The sequence below is a fragment of the Epinephelus fuscoguttatus genome, linkage group LG6 (assembly GCF_011397635.1).
Source record: "Epinephelus fuscoguttatus linkage group LG6, E.fuscoguttatus.final_Chr_v1".
Classification (NCBI taxonomy): Eukaryota; Metazoa; Chordata; class Actinopteri; order Perciformes; family Serranidae; genus Epinephelus; species Epinephelus fuscoguttatus.
The window spans coordinates 44861571-44879510 of NC_064757.1; the positions used below are offsets into that span (position 1 = coordinate 44861571).

At 41.0% G+C, this 17940-nt stretch overlaps 1 protein-coding gene and 1 pseudogene across 5 annotated transcripts in view; one reads left to right on the top strand and one right to left on the bottom strand.

The window, feature by feature from the left end:
- The window catches only part of LOC125890742 (RING finger protein 223), a 33666-nt gene that overhangs the window by 13125 nt on the left and 2601 nt on the right, over positions 1 to 17940 (bottom strand). For 2 of the 5 annotated variants that reach the window (XM_049579540.1, XM_049579536.1), the window contains exons 1-2: positions 2443 to 3057; positions 2258 to 2339 (exon numbers count right to left, since the gene is read on the bottom strand). The exons of 1 other annotated variant lie outside the window; for it this stretch is intronic. The gene's annotated coding sequence lies outside the window, so the exon portion shown is untranslated. Of the gene's footprint in view, positions 1 to 2068; positions 2228 to 2257; positions 3058 to 17940 lie in introns of those variants that run through there. 2 more of the 5 variants (XM_049579539.1, XM_049579537.1) reach the window with 2 other exon arrangements.
- LOC125890737 (GTPase IMAP family member 8-like) lies at positions 58 to 7441 on the top strand (annotated as a pseudogene).

Consider the following 17940-nt stretch of genomic DNA (forward strand, 5'->3'; position numbering starts at 1 on the left):
AACTTTAATAACTGTTAAAAATTAACTTAGCTGTTGAATTGATGTGTTGAGTGTCTGCCCACTCTGAGAGGAAAGGTTGTACCAGGTGAGTCTGGCTTTAGTGTGCAGTTTGAAATTTCACTGATGTACTTTGCAGCAAAGAGGATCTCACCTGGTGAGTCGACATGACAGAAATACAAATTCAAACTAAATTTCAATCGATGAGTAAAAAGTGACCGTCACTGATCCTCAGGTGTGAGCTGACTATTCAGGACTGGACCTTTCATTAGCTGGACCAGAATCGCTCTTTGTTGTTACCAAAGTAACCACATCAACTGAGCTTACTATTTCTTGAAATATACTTTAACAAATCCATGATGGGAGACCTTTGACCCAAGGTAACAGCAACAGCCATTTCAGGTAAGTAGTGGCACGAAAATGAATAGTTTCAAGAATTTGTTTCACAATTTTGTTGAAGTTTAACAATGAAGTCTTATGACATATAACAGTGTCTAATGTTAAGCGATACTGATAAAGATACAGATTTTTCTTTTATTATTACCTCTGCCAGGAAGGTCTAAATGTCGCATAATTCACCTTCAGCATTGCAAGATGGGGCATCTGATCTTGGCAGAATGTCCTAGGTCTATAAATGTACACATAAGACTGGCAGAGTCTAAAGATCAGACCACAGATGAAGAAGGAAGGTAAATCATCTCCTGATGAATAGCACAACCGCTATGAAAACAAGATTACAGTTGCAAGATTTACCACCATTGGTAACAAATTAACTTTTCATCACTACCACCACCATTAAGGGCAGTGTCCACCAACGTTTTTTTTCCTGAGGTGGGCCAAAGGGCCTCGATGTGCAAGTGCTGAACACCAACAAAATGGAGGAGAAATGTGTTAATATACTGTGCTGTATATATGTTAATATATGTTTTTTCTCATGAACCCTCACAGACTGGTGGGTCCATCCTCTCTTTCTACGTATTGCTGGCAGGAGGACATGAAATATTATTAGCCAGAAAAGACCTAGGCCAATGTTGCTTTGTTTGTATTATCTCTGTACAGCTACGTGCCACTCTCAAGTAACTTTTGGTGTTATTTATTTGGATAGAAATGACATCATCATGAATATTATGTAACTGGTGGACTCTAGGGTTGTCTGTGTTGTGTAGATATGAAGAGGCTCAGACTGTAGATATCTTTGGAGGTGATCTCCGTTTATTCCTGACAGCAAGTGGCAAAAGCAAAATCCTCCATCAATTATGACCATATAACTTGAGCCCCTACACAAATTCAAAGGAATATGTCAGCATAAAATGAACTTAAAAACAGCTTAACAGCACTCAAACACAGAAGTTACTACTAGAGCAATGTCACTTTCCTCTGCCATGGAGCACAACAGCAAAAGGGGCGAGGTAAGGTGGCACCCCTTTATAGTTGGGGTACCCCGAAAGGTGAATGTAGGGAACATATTACAAATGTACATTTACATAACTTGATTACACATATTACTGCTGTATAAATGACCAGGTTACATATATCCTTCCATCACATAGCCCACTGTAGTCCTTGCTGTCGGCTTCCTAAGCTGCATTGCCTGACACCCAGAAACTATTTAATACACTACGCGGTTAAATGGAACTGGTGTCTCTTTTTGTCAAGCTTGTTCAACCTAACAACAGTAACTAAGCAGGGTGGGACTTAGGATTGGTCAGCTGAACCTTTTATGCTATCCTCTCTTTAGGTTCTCAAACCAGCAGTTGGTTTCCAGTTGAATCAGTCTCTGACTGACTGCCTGACATCATGGCGACTGCAGCACCTGGTGAGTTCAGTCACACTTTATTATTCTGGATAACACACTGTCTGCTCTCGTCATCTGTTTAAAAGAAGTGTATCCTCTTAATTGTTCCTGCACTAAAGTGAGCTCCATACCCACTCATGCTGATAAATATTGTTTTAGAATTCTTATCATAACCGTTATTACGACGATAGCATTCCTCTTGACTTATTGTTCATTCTGATGAATTACACAATATGAATCATTTTCGAACGTTTGTTGAGTAATTCTCTGACTCACTGCTGAAGTGAAACCCAGCTCATCCTCAGTGTGTCTTGAGATCCCATTACTTAGACCAGATTCCCAGGTGGTTTGGCTGCATATGGCCACATTCTTTCAGCACTAGGTACACTATTGTTTCCAGAATTACACTGAAGGATCCTGACTCTCCACCAGATAAACACACTTTGTCTTGAGGCGGATATCTACCTTATCTTCAACATTACACAAGTTAGATGCAGCACTGAAGGACCATGCCTAGTCTTCCCAGCAGCAGCAGCAGCAGCAGCAGCTGTTAAACAGATACAATAAAATCAGATTAAAAGCAAGATGGCTTGTGAAACCCACTAATAACCGTTAGGTCTGTCACTTTGTGTGTGTGCAAGCCAACTCACCGACTGATGCAGCTGCGTCAGCTGACAGGCAGCTTTGGCTCAGAAGGTAGAACGCTTGTCTACCAGTGGAATAGTTGGTGGTTCATTCCCTGGCCCCTGCATGGCTGAGATTTTGTAAATGAGTACCTGACAAGCAGCAGCAGTTGTACATATGCAAATGTTCATTTACTCCCCTGGTCAGTGGAGACGCATCCTAATGCCAGGTGCAAACAGACAGACAGACTTAGAGCTGTCCACTTGGGATTGGATCACCCAAGATGTTCAAACCAGTATCTCTTTGCAAACATGTTTTGAATATTTCAGCAAATTATATTTGTATTTTATACTTCTCTTATCAGCAGATGTTATGGGCCTTGTATTATTTCTGCAAAACTATGATCAATCAGATCAGTAGATTTCAGTGTTTTTAATTTCATAAACGAGGCATCAGTTGGCTATATATGATCAGACTGAGTGATTATTTTTATGTAATGACTAGATTGGTATCTGTTTGGTGTGCATTTTCCCATATTTTGACACAGTATGCAATGCATGGTACAATAAATAGCAGACTAGCAAAAGTAAACAATAGACAGACATGCAACCATTTCAAAATTATTCTCAGTGGTTAACTGATTAACAGTCCTTTCATGTATATGAATCCGTTTTCTGTGTCATTACAGTGACAGATGATGTGAAACACCTGAAGAGGAAGAGCAGCTATGAATGGCTGCCACCTTACAGTGAGTTAAACTGTAATAATATCTAATTACAACGTTCGTAGATGGTGGGTACAAACTCACATTTTGAATATGATATAAGTATAATATGATTTTGGACAAAGTAAACAGTGAGTCAGTTTTCTGATTCAGTGTTTTTCTTTCCAGTGTGTGAGCTGAGGGTTGTTCTGCTGGGGAACAGCTGGTCTCAGAGGAGTTCAGTGGGGAACTTCATACTGGGAGAGACTAAGTTCAACACTGAGGAAGAACCAGACTGCTGTCTGAGAGTCAGAGGACAATTAAAGGAGAAAAAGATAGTTATCATCAACACTCCAGATGTGCTGCATCTCAACATCTCTGGAAACAAACTGTCAGAACATGTAGAAGACTGTGTGAGACTCTCTGATCCTGGACCTCATGTGTTCCTGCTGGTTCTACAGCCTGAAGACTTCACTGAGGAACACAAACTGAGACTCTGCAGAGTCCTGAAACTCTTCAGTGATCAATCATTTGATCATTCATTGATACTGATATCAACACCCAGAGAGAAGAGTTCAGGTTTCAAAGATGAACCAGACCAGCCCTTAAAAGACATGATCAGAATGTGTAGATACAGATACCTGAAGCAGAAGAACCTTGAACGTCCAGAGCTGTTAACACGACTGGGTCAAACTGCAAAGGAGAACAATGGAGAGCATGTGAGCTGTGATGTGTTTGAGGATGCATCAAAGTCCAAAACCATCAAACCAAAGTCCAAACCCATCAGAGCAGCTTTAAACCTGGTCCTGTGTGGGAGGAGAGGAGCAGGGAAGACTTCAGCAGCCAAGGCCATTTTAGGTCACACAGAGCTTCATTCAGTCTCCAGCTCATCAGAGTGTGTTAAACATCAGGGAGAGGTGTGTGGACGTTGGGTTTCCCTGGTGGAGCTGCCTGCCTTGTATGGAAAACCTCAGGAGGCAGTGATGGAGGAATCATTCAGGTGTATCTCCCTCTGTGATCCTGAGGGCGTCCATGCCTTCATCCTGGTCCTACCTGTGGGTCCCCTCACTGATGAAGACAAGAAAGAGTTAGAGACCATCAGGAACACATTCAGCTCTCGAGTCAATGACTTCACCTTGATCCTGTTCACTGTGGAGTCAGATCCTACAGCTCCACCTGTTGTTAACTTTATAAAGGAGAACAGAGACATCCAGGAGCTCTGTCAGAGCTGTGGAGGAAGATATGTTGTTCTCAACATCAAGGACCAGCAGCAGATCCCAGAGCTGTTGGATGCTGTGGAAAAGATGATGGCTGAAGGATCCAGATGTTTCACAAAGGACACGTTCACCAAGGCTCAGCTGGAGAATGTTTCAAGACTTAAAGCTGAACTGCAGGATGTGAAACAGAGAAATGCGATGGGAGGTGATGATGAAACTCAGAGCAGAGAGTGTCTGAGGATGGTGCTGATTGGGAAGACTGGCAGTGGGAAGAGTGCAACAGCAAATACTATTTTGGGCAAAAAGCATTTCAAACCCAGAATCGCCCCAAAACCAGCAAACAAGTCTTGTGAGAAAGCTTCAGGACAGATTGATGGACGGCGTGCTGTTGTGATCAACACCCCCGGCCTGTTTGATACGACTCTGTCTGATGATGAAATTCAACAGGAGCTTGTAAAATGCATCCGCATGTTGTCTCCTGGACCTCACGTGTTCCTACTGGTGCTGCAGCTTGGGAACATTACACAAGACGAGAAAGACTCTGTGGAACTGATCAAAAGGGTTTTTGGCGAGAAGTCTAGAGATTTCATCATCATTATCTTCACCAGAGGAGAAGAACTGAAAGATATGTCATTTGAGAGTTACATTGAAGACTGTGATGACTTTGTAAAAAAAACTCATCAGTGACTGTGGAGGAAGATACCAGGTCTTCAGTAACAAAGATGACACAGACAACACACAAGTCACGGAGCTACTGACTAAGATCAACACCATTGTGAAGAAAAATGGTGGTTGTTACACCACTGAGATGTTCCAGTGGGCAAGGGAAACAATTCAAAGGGAAGTAGAGCAAGTGATGAAAAAGGAACAGAGACAGAGTATCACCGAGAGACAACAAAAAGAAATGCAACAGCTGGAAACAAAACTGGAAGCACGACTATCTAAAATGGAACAAAGAGCTAAACAAGCTGATGAGCAAAATCTCTTCCAATTGCAGATAGAAATCAAAAATATTAAACAAGAACTTGAAGAAACAAAGCGTAAACAGGCTGAAAAGAAAAACAGATGCCCCATTCAGTGATAGTGTGGAACAAAGAACATATACAAGAAGTCCAGCCAGGAAATTGCTTTGCTCACCTCTTAAAGAATCAATTTTAGTCTTTTGATGTGTTTATGTCCTGGTCATACTGTCAGTTTTGTGTGCTGTGTCTGCATATTTTAAATGAACTGCCAGATAAATAGATATGTTTCCACCTTGCTGGTGTAGGGAACAGAAGCAGATCCTTGACTTAATAATGAATGGACAAACTAGACAAAGCTATCTCAAATGAAAAAAGCCCTTTCTGTTCTCTTCAGATCTGCACTGGATAACAGCTGTCTGAAAGGTATAATAACTGATATCAATCACTCCTTAAAGGCCTGTCGCCAATGAGTTAAACATTATCATCTTATCTCATTTTATATTGTCTGGATTAAAACTGTAAATGTAAATTATTCCAATCCATTTGTTAAACTTTCCTGGCAGTTTTTGGCTGCATGAGGTGTGTACTTCCAGCAAGATTTGGGCACTAAGATGGTGCCAATCATAACATTTAAATTTAGTGGTAACAAAGTTCTTTTTGTGCTTTTATCATAGAAAGTAGAGAGATGATAAGAAACGAGGGACAGAGCAACAAATTTCTCGAGCTGGACTCGAACAGGGCGACATTGTGGTCATGGTCAGCATCTCAATCCCTAAAGGACTTGTGGGATTTTGCTGATAACTCAGTTGCCTTTGTTGTTTTGTGCACCTATGATTTAAACACCACTTAACACCCTTTTTTATGTTTTGCTTTTTGTTATTTTGTCAGCCTTTGTAAATCACGATTATGAAGGCAGCAACACAAGCTGCACTTTCAGTTTAATCACATGTATTACTGTTTTTGTAAGGAAGCAACATGATGTCACACAGCTGCTGTCTAAAGTGCCGCTGCATCAGTCTGAGACAGTGAAAGGATGGATGGTGATATGACTCATTTATCATGAGTAGAAAGGATGAGAGTTTCACTTCTATCTGATGATGAAAATTTGACAGGAAATTACAAAACACTTCAGCATGTTGTCTCCTGAAGCTCATGTTTTCTGACCGCTGCTGCAGTTTGGGAACTTAACACAAAAAGGAAAATACTGTGGAATTGATCAAGAGGGGTTTATAACACGAAGACTCTGGATTCATTGCTGTGTTCCATTTAGATTTTCTTTTCACTTCAGGCTCTACTCATAAATACTAAGTGTACACTAAAAATAATTTGTGTAAGCAAATGAAAATATGTTCATTTTTGCCTCTGACAGCTTTCTTTGTGCCTTGTGTATGTTATCTTATCTTATATCTTTTTTTAACACTTGCTGAGAGAAGTGCTGAGAAAATTCATTAACAGCTGATTATTAGCAGTTTGTGACTTTGATTTGTTGAAATGTTAATGATAATGGCATGTTCTGTTAAAGCATGCTCAGTCTGCCATAATTGTGAAAGGTTTTATGAGGGTAATACTTGTATTTTGTTGGGTTTCTTATCTTGTTGTTTTGGGGTTTTTGGGTTTTTTTTTTTCCTTTTTATATGAAATTGCCTTGTGACCTGGATGTTAAACAGAATAAGTTAGAATAAATTTCACCTGTCTGTCCCTAATTAAGCACTTGCATACTATTTGTATGTTGAAACAGCTGTTTTTTGTTGTGGTCATTCTGTCTTTCTGGACTTGGCTCAAAGTAATCTCCTCCCAGTACAACAAAGGTGTAAGACATGGGAGACAACTTCTGCAGTTCTTATTTGGTCAAAAAATGCATTTCAGGGTCCAGGTGAGGCAAATATAATGATCTATCAGTAAGAGTGAGACACAATGTCTTCCAGAGCCTTTGTAGAACAAAATTCTGTCATTGTGTTATCATCTCTCTGTTTCAAGTCAGCCAGGAAACACTGTCTGCAGAACGTGTGGGAATTTTGTATAAAATAAACTTTAATACTATGGGGTGCCGTTTGTAAAGTGGCTCACGCTGAAAATAACATCAACATTTTGCCACATTTAGTTTCAAACAATGTTTAAAAAAGTATTGTGAATTTTTTAACGTCACCTTTTACCACATTTACAGCAATATTTGTTAACTTAGAAATATATTAAATAGTTAAATCTAAATATTAAATCTAAATCTAAATGCTAAATATAAATATAAATGCTAAATCTAAATGTTAAATCTAAATGTTAAATCTAAATATTAAATCTAAATATGAAATCTAAATCTAAATGTTAAATCTAAATGCTAAATATAAATATAAATGCTAAATATAAATGTTAAATCTAAATATTAAATCTAAATCTAAATGTTAAATCTAAATATTAAGTCTAAATCTAAATGTTAAATCTAAATGTTAAATCTAAATATAAATGTTAAATCTAAATGCTAAATATAAATCTAAATTTAAATGTTAAATCTAAATGTTCTGGGTGAAACTAAATATTTAGCTAATATGGAAATTCACACTGCCGGTCACCGGAAGTACCAAAATAAAAGCTTGAGATGGTCAGACTGTGTTTATAGAATCAAATAACGAATTAAAACCAACTTATCGGGGGAAATGGACACTTGAACATACATTAGTGTGATAATAACTACCTAAAATAACAAGAAACATGTTTGGAGAAATTTTATTTGACGTGTACTTTGAGTTGTTAGTGTCCCTTCGGAGGGAATCACCTTGTTGTTAACAAATACTTCGGGTAGAAAACCAGCGGAGTTTAGCTACATATATATATATATATGAATATCTCACATTTTTCACCTCACTATGTCACCGTTTAGACTAATCTGGTGTTTGTAAAGTCAATCAACACAATGATTAAACAAACATTACTATTTCTGTGTGCATGTTTTGTAAATAATAACATGGTTATCGTAGATTAGCGGGGCTAACTGTTAGCTGTTAGCCCCGTTAGCTGTGTCTGTAATGACTCATTAACTCTAAACGGTCCGTGAAAAAAAAAAATTTCCAGCAGATGTCTTAGTTACAACATGATTGAGCTAGCAAAGCAGTTTTGTGTTGCTATGTGTGGTATTTATTCAGTTTTGGGAAATCATGATGTCTAGAAAGCAGGGTCAGCAGAAGCAAAGCTAACTTAACATTAGAACGTCATCTGTTAAAAGCCTCCCGTTGTTGGATATGACATGAAACTACTCCAGTTAGCTCAATCATGTTGTAACTAAGACACCCGCTGGAAAAAATATTTTTTGTAATGTAATCCCAGCCATTCCTTCAATCAGAGCATTAAAAAGAATATAATAATGAATGTTTATAATTGGAGGGAGAGGACAGTGGGGTGATCTCTGGCAGTGACATGGCATGGTTTATCCGGTTGCTTCCTTCTGAGCTCAGCAGAGAGAAAAGACTGTTTTCTACAGGGAATCTTTCATGATTCTGTTAACCTCATTCTTGCAGCAGTAAAAATCCTGCAGGCAGGGTAGAACAGCACCTATTACATGTGTGTAACTAAACTGTAGTGCCCCAAAGACATGAGAAACTTTGTTCTACTCACTCCTTGCCTGGCGTCAGTCCCACACATTTAACATTGGAGGAAAAGATATGAGGAAATGGTGATCAGTGTAGAGGAACAGCCTCTCTGGACTTCCCTTGAACCAGTATTATCAATGAACAAGACCCATGAGACCACCGGGGGTCAGATGCTTAGGACTCACCCCTGTATTACCCCCAACTGGACAAAAACTTCTTTCAGCCATCCTTAAGCCAAAAGGAGGTAAAAAAAAAAAAAAGTCACTTGGGATCCCTCAAATTTCAGATGCCATCTTAAAGCATCCAGCCTTGGATGCTTTAAGATGGCGATGAGGGTGATGAACGACCCTCTAGTTGTCGTGAGACAATGCTTTTTCTCTCAACCATATCCTGTCCATTTGCGTTGCCCCGGGGAAATCACGCCCTCCACTCTCTTACCAAATGTTTCTTGGTGTTTCTTCTTTGTCTGTTGAAAGTGAAATTATACATTTTATCCATGTTGTGGCGTTGCAGATGTGCATGGTCCTTGTTTGTTAGTTGAATGATGTTTTTCTTGTTTCCGTAAGGCAAAAATTAAGGGAATTAAGAAAATAAGATTTTAATCCCTCATCTGACATGGAGACATACTGCCATCTTGTGATGGTAGTTAAAGTGGGTTCCCATAAGGAGCCCCATATTATTTAGAGTTTAGAGTTAAAATATAGTTGGGTTTATTAATCAACTTGTCTTCATGAATATGTGTTTCCTCATTTTGTTTTTCATTATATGTTGCAACTATAGGTTAGTCTAGAGTGTGTGTATTTGAAGCAGTTTATACATGTACTTTTCTGATACACGTGGTATAATAATTGTATTCATTTTAATTGGATGTTAAGAACCGATTTGACCATAATAAGAAGAGTATGTGCCTATTGCGCGTAACATGTCAAAGTATATGATCTCGTATAATAAAAAGCATGAAGTTTCTTTTGAAATAAAGTAATAAGCCTGTTTTACAACTAAGAAGACCGCCTTATCAGACTGGCCACACACTCTCTTGTCTTCTTGTTCTCTTGTATTCTTGCTCTCTTTTTTTAACTTCTCTTCCTTATTGTTTCTTCTTTTTCGTATCTTAGCCTCTCTTGTATTTACGTATTAGTTACACTTTTATGCTCTCACGATCAAAGTTATTTTAAACTTTTAAGTTTTGCTTATCCAGCTTTCTTTTATCTCCAGTGTTTTCAACATTTTTATGCGTGTTAATAATAACTTTGATAACAATATCGAATGGCCAACGATATTGTTTTCACCATTATTATGAGTGAGTAATTATAACAAAGTAGACAAGTGCCTTTTCGACCTGCTTCTTCAACCCAAGATTCATCAAACCCAGCGGCTGCCAGCCACTTGCCACAGTGGTTCTTGTGCTAAACTCAAAGACTTTTTTGCAGCGTAAGGCAACCAACGCTGGGGGTACCCACAAGACATCACAGGCTCAAACCGCTCCCCCAACCACAGTGCACCAGCTGATTTCATTCTGCTGGAAAGTCTGGGAGTTACAAAGTGACAGTTCGGGGCTCCAGGAGAAACGTCTGCATGATTCGCTGCTAAGAAGGGAGCCAACGAATTCTCCTCACAGGTGACCCGCTGGGCAGTGGTAAGAGCTGATGTCAAATAGAAGATTTAATAATCTTAATCTTAATTTAGGATTCCTTAGATAAATATTTTTCGCATCTCTGTGTTCCCAATTTATCTTCACATACTCTCTCACTATTGCCAAATTAAATAGTTTAATCCATTTATACATACTGTTGATTTTGTGTTATTTCATATTATCCTCATTCATTTATTCAGCTGTTACCCATTTAGCTTAAATAAATCTTCATTTATTGCTAAGTCGTTGTCTGTGTATATTTCTTTTGAGCAGGAGCAAAGATCACTGTATGGAGAATTCATAACCCAGATATTGAGACTGATTCTTTATTGATAAGTGTGCTGACAAATTAATAATTGGTTTACGGAGTTATTAATTTGATTAGTCACTTCCCTCATTAGGAGGGGGGTGCCCCAAACATTATCACGAGTGCAAACATTCTCAAAAAGGTATTTCCCCTACATCAGTCAATGGGACTCAGACCACCTCCTGAGGGGTCTGAGTACGGTTCAGTTCAGAGGGGTCTGAGTTCACATATGTGCAGAAAATGCTGAGTCAAGACTCTGAGTCCATTTAGAGGGCTACAAAGGACCAAGTGCATAAATACTGTATATGTGGCCCAGGGACATTCAGTGGGTCCCCAGTAGAATTTATGTTTTTTGACAGATTTTAGTGTTAAACTCGCGCTTGATGTCACATGGTAATAATTATTGTTATATTCATGTAGTATGTTGAAAATGTACCTGAAAAATTTCACATGAAATTCCAAATCTGACAACTTTACAATTCACTAATACAATTTACAAAACCTCAGACTTTATATTTATTTACAGTCCATGTACAAAGCAGACAGTCACATCTGGAGTTGAGTACAGAGAGCACCAGGTCATCTACCAAGAGTCAAATAGGCCTAAATCAAATGTGATATGATTGTGATAGTATGTGAAATCCATAAATATTGAAGCAACATGACAAGAAATGAAATATTTTTTCTCACTAAGAAGAATTACAATATTTTCCTTTCACTTATTGAGAGCATGAACAAAACAGGATCTTGTTGTTTTGTGTGATATGATATTCACGGTACGAAAATGGCCATCAGTGGTCTTTATTCAGCATGTGGTGCATCCACCTGACAGCTGAGCATCATCTGGTCATCACTGACATGAGTGACAGATTACCACCAGGTGTGAGAAATCATTTGCCTACATATTGCAGACCACAGACATGACAGAAGGTAAATAACTTTAGTGGAATGACAAGTAATACATTTCTTAATCTTGTATTGGTTTTTGGTGATATGACTAACAAGTATTGCTTTTCTTGTTATTTTGGCAGCAAGTGCAATGATGGCAAGTAAAGAAGCCCATCGAGCCATCCATACTCCCTCCTTGAGAGGTGTCTGCATGTACCAGTGTGTCACGGAGACTACAGCCTCTGCAAGGGACAAAAAGGGGAGAATTAGAAAACAAGTTTTTACCCACATCATCAACAGATATGCCAGAGCCTGGTTATGACCTCCTTTATTTGTTTGTTTGCTCAATGGCTGTAGGTAGTGCAACATACAAGGTTATCTGATCGAGTTTTTTTAGTGGCCGTCACAGTGGATGAGGTATAGGAGTAAACAACTACACATTTGTATATTCTTATGTTCTGCTATCATATATTGGTGTTTAAGGATGTTGTGGACAGTGCAATACTCATAGGACAGGTCATTGTGATTTGGTCGTCACGCCTCTGCTCCTCAGAGTTGATCTCATCTCATTAGTGACACCTGCTGACTGATTGATCACACCTGGTGATCATCTGTCAGTGTCAGTATCTGCTCTGTGAAGCATCATGTCAGCAGCACTGATGAAAGTCAAGGACTGAAATGTCTGCTGCTGCTTTCATTCACTTTTTATCATGTTTTGCACTGTAAGCACCCTCCCTTTGTGCATGTCTTGATTAAACAGACTATTTCTGCATTGCTCTCAGCCTGTGGCCCTTTTTATGGCTGTCCAGCCCAGTTGCATTGGTGTGTGGGTATTTCCTCTGTTGTCCTTTCTAGTTACTTACCTGGACGGTGAAGCATCATCAGCAACATGAGTGAATACAGCATTAAAGTACATTTTATGAATCTAAAATCATGATTATTGTCCACTGGAGTTGGGGTTAATGGGGAGAGCACCAGGGTAGAAAAACAACACATCAGGAACAGTATAACATCCAAAACACTAGTTTCAGTCTCAGTGGTTTCTGTGACATGAAAGATACTCTCAGAATAAGTAAAGTCACTGTGCGTCCCTGTGGACTCATCACCTGTGAGTTTACTGTGTCCTTTCAGATTTGAATGTATACAGGACACAGGATGATTACCTCACAGCATCACTGAATTATGATCAGATGTCAGGTGTAAATGTGGAGCAGTTATTACAAATATTACATTTGTTTTCAATGTTCACTCCTGTGTAAACGCTCAAAATGAATCATAGTGTTAATTCAGACAGAGCACAGAGGTGTTGCTGGTATAGCCTGATTGGAATCAGCTGTTTGCAGTATTCCTCACAGTCATTGGTTCATTCATTGCTCTGAGTCACGTAACGTCCAATCACATTCATGCAGGAGTACAGTGTGGATTTGATAACCTGACAGTTGTGTTTTCATATTTCAGGACTCTGACTGTACTAGCAGAGGGAGACTTTGAACCTCTGAACACTGGTTGGTTACAACCGTTTTTAGTCACTGTTTAGTGATGCATATAGTAGGTGATCATTTTGTTGGCATAACTTCCACAATTTTTAAGAAATCATTGTAGGTTGAAAGTGCTAAAATGTCTTCCCAAGTTGGTGTCGTATAACTTTATTAAACTTTGGCTGACCCAGCAGTGACACCATCATAAAAATATGTAATTTGTGCAGACATTCAACCACAGAACCTTATTTAAACAAATATAGATCACACATTTCATAAAGTCATAAATTCTGCAGGAATGTGTATAAAAGCATGCGATGGTTCTCTGATTATGTCTGTTCTAAAGAATTATGCAGCCATTTAAGACATGATTCTTGGGACTTTGCTCAGTTTAAACAGAGCTCTCATGAAGAACTGGAATAAAGAAAATATACAACACACATTGCAAGTTACAAAAAATTTAAGGAAACAAATGTCATTTCTGGGCGGCACGGTGGTGTGGTGGTTAGCACTGTCGCCTCACAGCAAGAGGGTTGCCGGTTCAATCCCGGGTGTGGGAGCCTTTCTGTGTGGAGTTTGCATGTTCTCCCCGTGTCAGCGTGGGTTTCCTCCAGGTGCTCCAGCTTCCTCCCACAGTCCAAAGACATGCAGGTTAATTGGTGACTCTAAATTGTCCGTAGGTGTGAATGTGAGTGTGAATGGTTGTTTGTCTCTATGTGTCAGTCCTGTGATAGTCTGGTGACCTGTCCAGGGTGTACCCTGCCTCTCGCCCGATGTCAGCTGGGATAGACTCCACCCCCCAACCCCCGCGACCCTCAAGAGGATTAAGCGGTTAGAAGATGAATGAAACGTCATTTCCTCAAATTTTCCTGTGTAAGAAGATAAATCAGGTAATCTTAACCCATTTTCTTGCCTATTTAAAACATAAACATGCTTTGATGCATGCTTTCACATTAATGCAGGAGTCGAAATCATCGAGTGGTACTGCAGTAGATATATATTTATATTTTTTTCATATACTGCAATACTGGTGAATAGCCCAAACAACGTACAGTACATGTGCGGTGGTAAACATTGTTTCAGCGGGGACCCACTTCACCACTGCACACCACAGGCGTGCTAGAGCCTGTTTCTATACAGTCTATGGCTAGAGCTGGCGAGAGTGAGAGCACAGAGAAAAGTCTAGAGACAAGAATGGCTGCTGGAGAAAGTCCTGCAAGTGAAGCAACTGTACACGATGACCCAGAAGTAGGCTAGTGATGGTGTGATGAAGCCCTGTGAATGTATCAAATCTTTCCGGCCATTGCTTCGCCAAAAGACTGATCACATGAAGCCCCGTTTAACAGCTCATTTGGGAGTACTGACATCTGCTGGTCATTTGATGTACAGCAGTCCTGCTGTGGTATTACATGTGGGCTACGTGCCAGTGGATCTGTACACATAATGATGCAAGTATTATGTCAGAATCCCCATATGAGGTCAGCCTATTGTAAATCCAGATGAAATTATATATTATATGTACACACACACACACACACACTATGTTTATATACATATAGCCTACACAGTGTGTGTGTGTATGTCCACAAAAGTTTCAGGGAGTTCTTGTGTGACAGGGACATATTTGAGATTGGGCAAGTGGGAGGGGTGTGCTTTACTGATTCTTGTTCAGAAATAAAAGTGGGGCCAGAAGAGCTCATACCAAAAGAGCAATTTCCCCTATATGCAACTAGCAGCAGCGCACCACCGTTTATTCTCCTCTGCTCTCTGTATCACACATGGAGGAGTTTCACTCTGATGCGCGCGCACACACACACACACACACACACACACACACTCACACACACACACACACACACACATACACACACAAACACGTGCGCACACATGCACAGGTGAGCACACATACACAGGTGAGCACACTTCAGCATGGTTCAGGCCGCATTTTCCTGACCGAAGCCAACCTGAGTCCGAGACAATTATAACCGAGCACGGCACTAATGGAGCGGAGCCTGTGTTGCGTTCAGGTGTTGCATGGCTGGATTACCCAATGGGCTTTATGGGCACAGGCCCAGGGGCCCATGCACAGACAGGGCCCAGCCAGAATGGGAGAAAATGACTTTACAAGGTTTTTTCCCCTAAATCCCTCCTCTTCAAATTTCAAATAAATGACACTATGTATAACCAATAAAAATCACGATGATGTTTTTGTTTGTTTGTTTTTTTACCTAAATAGAATGATTTAATTGGTCAAGTGCAAGTGTGGAAACCATGGTAACAGGCCGCTCCGTCCCTACGCGACTGTCCTCAGCAATAGCAGTGACAGAGAGTGAAAGATAGCGAAACAAGTGGTTGTACCAAACATAAGCGGAGAAAAGAAAAGGAGGCGAGGGAGGCAACAACGTGTGCCTTCCATTCAAACTTTCTTCCTCAAATGGAGCCAGGAGAATCAGGGTGAAGATGCTTTGGATTTGGAGAACACGGTGCAAGCTAAGCTAGCGAGGAAGATGCCACAGGAAGCCCGCCACAACCTGTGATTAGCTGCAGTCACAGCACCGGCAGCTCTCAGTGGATGTACGAAGTGTCGGACCCGGCGTTGTTGGGTGAAGTGAGTGAAAACACGCAAGCTGTTCTTACTGATCGTGGACCTGCAGCCTTCCATACTTGCACGAGCACATACCCAGCATCAACTCGTGACGGCGGCTAACGCTATAGCCACACCGCCCGCGGAAGCGCCGCGAATAGCCTCGAAGCGCCGAGAAGAGAAGGCAGTTTCCTTTCGGCGCCCATGTTAACCGACTGTGTCGTCCACACTGGCCGCGCCGGGAAGCTCCGCGGCAGGCTCACGCCAGGGCCACACTGCCCGCGGAAGCGCAGCGCACCGAAATTCTCGCGCACGCCGGAGCACCTCCGTTCACATCAGACGCGGCTCGCGCAGAAAATAGACCAGACGCCGAACTGATCGCTGCAAACTGTGAGCCTGCTGCGGAGATTCCCAGCGCGGCGCGGCCAGTGTGGACGACACAGTCGGTTAACATGGGCGCCGAAAGGAAACTACCTTCTCTTCTCGGCGCTTCGAGGCTATTCGCGGCGCTTCCGCAGGCGGTGTGGCCCTAGCATCACGATTTGCAGCAATCAGTTCGGCGTCTGAGGAGCCGCGAGCGAATCTGACAAGCCAAGCAGTGAAAAACAAGAGCTGGGAGCAGAATCGCTTGTCGACGGCATGGAGAAATGCGCGTCTGATGTGAACGGAGGTGCTCCGGCGCGCACGAGAATTTCGGTACACTGCGCTTCCGCGGGCAGTGTGGCCCTGGCGTTAGGCGGTAAAGTGCACTCCTTCACTAACGATCTGCTGTACAGCCGTTTACAAAATGGAGAAAAAGTTTCCCGTGACTGGATCACCTATTCACGTCTGACAGAACGTCTGCAGGATCACGATAAAAGCACAGAGCACTGTAGCTGCATGCTGGCGTAAAAAAGAAGAGAAAGAGGAGACAGACAGACAGACAGACAGTAAGGAGACAGCTACAGGTGTTTCGTGTGTGTGAGTGTGGGCGTGCGTGCGTGCCTGTGTGTGTATGTAACGTTATGTGTGTGTGAAGACAACCTATATTACCTTAATTTTCTATTTCTATTTAATATCAGAGTAAGGCTCTTAGTCAAGTTGACCAGTGCTGTTTTGTATCCTTTTTTTTATTAACGTTACCAGTAAATGAGAGTAGAGCTAATAATGGAGGAGACAGAAAACAGAGACAGCCCTCAGAGAGCCAAAGACAGGACACAAACAGCATCTGGAGGCAGAGCAGAAAAGCCATATGTACAGGTATGTGTATGTAGGTTTAGGTGTGAATTATGGAAGATTCTGAATCCATAATCTGGACTTGTGGAGGTGAAGCAGTTTATGTTTGCAAAGGCTAATGAGTAACAATTAGCTGATTTCTTGATATTGGTGCTTGGCGAGGAAAGCGTTGTTGCAATTATGTGTAAATCCTGTATGATGGAGGAAATCTGCAGGTGTCGATTTTGTCTTTCTTTGTGGTCATATACAGTAGGCTGCACCCTGTCAGTGTAAATCCTGTATACGTTACAGGTGTTTCCAACAAATAGCAGTCCATAATACAAAAATCTGTTTGTGTGCGTGTGTGTGTGTGTGTGTGTGTGTGTGTGTGTGTGTGTGTGTGTGTGCGTGTGTGTGTGTGTGCGTGTGTATTTGGGGGGCCCTCCAAGAATTTGTGCCCAGGGGTCCCTGCCCTCTTAATAAGGGCCTGAGACGTTGTTGTATAAATTACAAATTCCAGCACTTCAATAGGCCATAGCACAACACAGCAGCATGTCAAGTGGGCCGAACCCGAGCAAATTACAGTCAAATACTGTGAAACTGGTATGATTTTTTTTAAAAAAACCATCATATAAAAAATTTTTCATACCACCCAGCCCTACTGGAGGGATTTTGTCTAGTAGGAGCTGAAAAGTGTTGCTGATGAGAGGAACGTCTGGAGTACTTTGCTCAGCCTGTTGTCTCCATGACTTGGCCTCGGATAGGTGGATAAAATGGATGGATGGAGTGAAACTCTCCAGAAATGTAAAATCCTGTCTCGAAGTACTATTAACTGTTGAGTGGTTTTTTGGCATCTGATGATCTTTCAACACAATCTGTTACTTCAACTGGATCTGGATTGTATTTCGTGTTATGTTGTTACGCACCACCCTTGGGTGGCCCTATGGGACGAACAAAACTGCACCACTGATTCCAGGGGC